This window comes from Apodemus sylvaticus, chromosome 12 (assembly GCF_947179515.1).
Source record: "Apodemus sylvaticus chromosome 12, mApoSyl1.1, whole genome shotgun sequence".
In the NCBI taxonomy this organism is placed as follows: domain Eukaryota; kingdom Metazoa; phylum Chordata; class Mammalia; order Rodentia; family Muridae; genus Apodemus; species Apodemus sylvaticus.
In genome coordinates this window covers 51,135,099-51,139,971 of record NC_067483.1, presented here as the reverse complement: position 1 = coordinate 51,139,971, position 4,873 = coordinate 51,135,099, and positions in this window count along the sequence as shown.

Below are 4,873 nucleotides of genomic sequence, written 5' to 3'. Positions count from 1 at the left end.
AAATGACCCTGAGATTTCCACCTTACACCAATCAGAATGGCTAAGATCAAAAATTCAGGTGACAGCACATGCTGTTGAGGATATAGAGAAAGAGAAATAGTCCTCCATTGCTGGTGGGATTGCAAACTGGTACAACCACTCTGGAAATCAATCTGAAGATTCCTAGAAAATTAGAAATAGATCTACTTGAAGACTCAGCTATACCACTCTTGGTATAGCTGATGCCTCACCAGGCCACAGGGGCATGTGATCCACTATGTTCTTTATTGACCTTATTTGTGATAGCCAGAAGCTATAAACAACCCAGATGTCCCACAACAGAAGAAAATGTGGTTCATTTACACAATGGAATACTACTTAGCTATTAAGAAGGAGGGCATCCTGAGTTTTGCAGGAGTACATATGGAACTAGAAAATATCATCCTGAGTCAGTTAACTCAGATCCAAAAGAACATTCATGGTATATACTCCCTAATAAGTGGATATTAACCAAAAAAAAAAAAAAAGTACAGAATACCCAGGATATAATCCACAGAATGCAAGAAGGTTAACAAGCTGAATGAACCATGTCAGGATGCCTCAATTGCACTTGGGAGGGAGAAGAAAGCAATTACAGGGGGAGAGGTGCAGAGGGAAGCAGGGACCTGGGTAGGAAAGGAAACAGGAAGGGGAAAGGGAAACATGATCAGGTATTGTGGGGGGAGGGAAAAGGACTGAAGCCCTGTGGGCTAGTAGAAAAAATGGAAACAAGCAACCTCAGGAGGTGGGGGGAGGGGCACTCCAGAATGAACCAGAGACCTGGGAGGTTAGAGATTCTCAGGACTCAAAGGGAGGGACCTTAGATGAAATGCTCTACAGTGGAGAGAAGGAACTTGTAGAGTCCACCTCCAGTAGAAGATAGGACATCAGATAAAGGAAGGGGTTGCCATTCCAAGTCAAAACCTCTGACCCAGAGTTGTTACTGTCAGAAAGAACTGCAGGGATAAAAATGGAGAAGAGCCCGAGGAAAAGGAGGTCCAGTGACAGGCCCAAATTCAGATCCAGCTCAAGGGGAGACCCCAAGGCCTGACTCCATTATTGACACTATGGTGTGTTTACAAACAGGAGCCTAGTATGACGGCCCTCTGAGAGGCCAAGAGTCAGATGCAGATACTTACACCCAACCAATGGACAGAAGCCAGGGAAACCTGTGGTTGAATTAGGGAAAAGCTGGAAGAAGCTCAGGAGGGGGTGACCCCATAGGAAGACCAGCAGCCTCAATTAACCTGGACCCCTGAGATATCTCACACACTGAGACACCAACCTGGCAGCATGCACCAGCTGATATGAGGCCCTGAACACATATACAGCAGAGGAATGCCTGGTCTGGCCTCAGTGAGAGAAGATGTACCTAACCCTTGATAGACTTGAGGCCCCAGGGAGTGGGGAGGTCTGGAGGGGTGGGGGTGGGGACATCCTCCTGGAGATGGGGGCGCAGAGGTATGGGATGAGGAACAGTCAAAGGGTGGACTGGGAGAGGGATAACAACTGAACTGTAAAAAAAAAAAAAAAAGACTGAAGAATAGAAATTTTTAAAACAAGAATTAGGTACTTATTGTTTTGGTTTTTTTCTTGACAACTTTATTGATATGCAATAAATTAAACTTAACATATATTTCATGTCTGGAAATAGTTATATGAAAGAAACCACTGACTTATCCAAGACAGTGAACTTGCATGATCTCTACTCCGTAAGCTTCCTTGTTCTTCCTTGTAATCTTTGTGTTTTCACCTTCTTCTTTCAGTCCGGTGGCCACAAAATTGCCATCTGGAAACATTTGATTATATCAGGCCACCAGGATTATCTTAATTAAATTTCAGGAACTCTTTCCTCTTTCAGCACTGATTAAGAATCATTTTAATCCATGAGTTTTATTTTACTTTTTCCCCTCCATAATCAATCATATGACTATCTTCTCACACCATAAAGAGTGCTAACATAGCATATAGTAAAAAATCTTAGTCTTGCATGTATAACATGGCTTCTGGTTTTTTTTAAAAAAAAAAGATTAATGAGTGTATGAGTAGGCAAGACTCTGATTCTTATGACTTCTTTTGGACTCTTTTCCTTCTGGCTGCTTAACTTTGATATGAAAAATTATTTTCTCTTATTTTATTTTATCTTGTTATATTTTATAATTATCTCCTTGAAGCCTGTCTGTTTTTTGAGAGAAAAAAAGGAAATGGAATTGGATGGGAAGGGAAAATAGGGGAGAACTGATCAGGATAATACACACACACACACACACACACACACACACACACACACACACACATATATATATATATATCTACATACATACATACATACATACATACATACATACATACATACATATATCCTGAGGGGGAAAAACTATTTCAACAAAAGGAAAAACAAATCCTTAGTTTCAACATGGCTTAGTAAACTCTTTAAAATTAAAGAGACTCTAAATACCCAACCATAAGCATGCACTATACCATGACGATTTAGAGCAAGAAGACAATAATTTGATAAATATTTAAAGAAACATGAGTTCCTAGAAAATCAGGCCTTTTCCTTAATAAGACATAAAATGAATCAACAAATATGTAATTCTCACCAACACCACAGGACAAATTCCATATTTGGGGCATGTCCTTTCTTGAAGATCATTTGCCTTAAAAAATTACAAAAATAAAAAATAAATAAATGAAACCTTCTTTTTTTCTTCCAACTGAACTAAGACAGATCATGTACTTAGAGTCTAAAAACTTTATATCCAAGGAATAAGTTTGTTGGAAACAAATCTTTTATGATTGTAGTTCTAAATACAAAGGCTCTTAAAGAATGTCTTACCAAAAACACATCACGCTGGCATGACTCAGCAAGCCACAAAAGGCCATGCCACAAGCCACAGGGTATAGACATCATCCAGTATATTGTATTACTGGATGATGGTAGTGACATCATAGCAAATGTCTGTTGATGCCTGGATTATGGCAAGTCCCAAATACCATACCCCAATGGGACAGTGTCTGTGTGTGTGTGTGTGTGTGTGTGTGTGTGTGTGTGTGTGTGTGTGTAAAAGAGAGAGGAGGTTATGTGCTTTTTGAGACTAAAGTTGTTTTTTTTTTTTAATTAAGAGAGTTACTCAGGAACAGGTGTTCTGAGAACATTCTCTTCTGTTAGACCCTAATTGCTAAATGATGATCTTACCTCACTAATGTGAGGGCACTCCAGCTGTTTGTGCTGATTTCACAGCTCGTTCCTAGGCCTTGCACTTCCCAATATGCACAGCATTTCTGTTGGTCGCTTGACAGAATTAATAAGTGTGGAAGAGACCCCTTGGTGAATACAAACATATACATTTGTGAAACAGCACTCTGGCTTCCAAAGCCAGCTCTGTTGTTTTGTTTGCTCATTTAATAATAGCACATGCCCCTGCGGTCACAGAGGACCAGGAAGATGGCAAGGATTAAGGAAGCATGCCAATCAGAGGCAGTGACACCGTGGTTAGGACACAGCACAGCTAGACTTAGAGCAAAGAATGGCGTGGAACACTATTTTCTGCTATTATTATCCTGATATTTCCTTTGCATTAATTTATATTCAACATCCAATATTTGGAGATAAATAAATAAAAGACAAAGTGGTTTGAAGGGCAAAAAACTGCATTTAGACTGATGAAAGAAAGAGATATGGGGAAGGAAAGAAAGGAGGAAGGAAGGAAGGGAAGAAAGAAAGAAAGAAAGAAAGAAAGGAAGAAAGAAAGAAAGAAAGAAAGAAAGAAAGAAAGAAAGAAAGAAAGAAAGAAAGGAAGGAAGGAAGGAAGGAAGGAAGGAAGGAAGGAAGGAAGGAAGGAAAGAAAGGAAGGAAAAAAGGAAGGAAAGAAGGAAGGAAAGAAGGAAGGAAAGAAGGAAGGAAAGAAGGAAGGAAAGAAGGAAGGAAAGAAGGAAAGGAAAGGAAACATCTATGTGTGCATTTTAATGGCAATCACAAAACTTTCATTTTCATCAGAAAACCAATGGGTTTCCTCCAATTTAATCTTTAACTCAGTACAGAGAAGGCACTGTTTTATATTTCAGCTTTGCAGGCAGTGCCCAGTAATATAAAAGTAGTTCATGAATCCTCTAAAACTGAGGACGTGAATAAATGAATAGAAAACAGAATCTGTCTGATTGCATTAGCTCTGATTCAAGAGTGGCAATGCAGATGATAAAGGTAAAGAAGAAAGTAGAGAGAAGGATGTTGAGCAAGGAGAGTAAGGCCACAGATGAAAGGGGGCTTTGGAGTCTAATGTGAGGTAAGCTGGATCTTGTTTCAGGAAAAGGCAGCTGGGACATAAATGTGGACTGAGTATAAGACAATACAAAACAACTGTATTAATGTTGCTGAGCAGGATAACCATGCAAAGACTCTATGAGGAAGTAATCTTTCTTCCAAGTACATACAATGGGTTTTGAGAAAAAAAAATGGGGTGTCGAGTGTATTTGCCTCACATCTGCAATGCAAGTTGGCAAAGCGCCTTGTGCAAGCTTTGTAAGCATGTTATCCAAGAGCTTCACCTCCAACCCCAAGATTTATTTGTAAGTGTCTTTCAGAGAGAAATAAAGAGGGGGTTGAAGATGAAGAGGTGCTCAGTCTTCAAAAGCACCAGCTGCTCGGTCTAGAAAACCCGGGTTCAATTCCTAGAGTCCATGAGGCAGCTTACAATTGTCTAAAACTCCAATTCTACACACAGTTTTTAAATGTTGAAAGGTCCTGGTGTGCATGCAGCAAAGAGGATATTGGAAACAGAGACACTTAATTAGTGCTAAAGTTACATCGTGATGCCGGAGGTCTGTTGTTAGTGTGGGTAAGAGTACGCCTTTT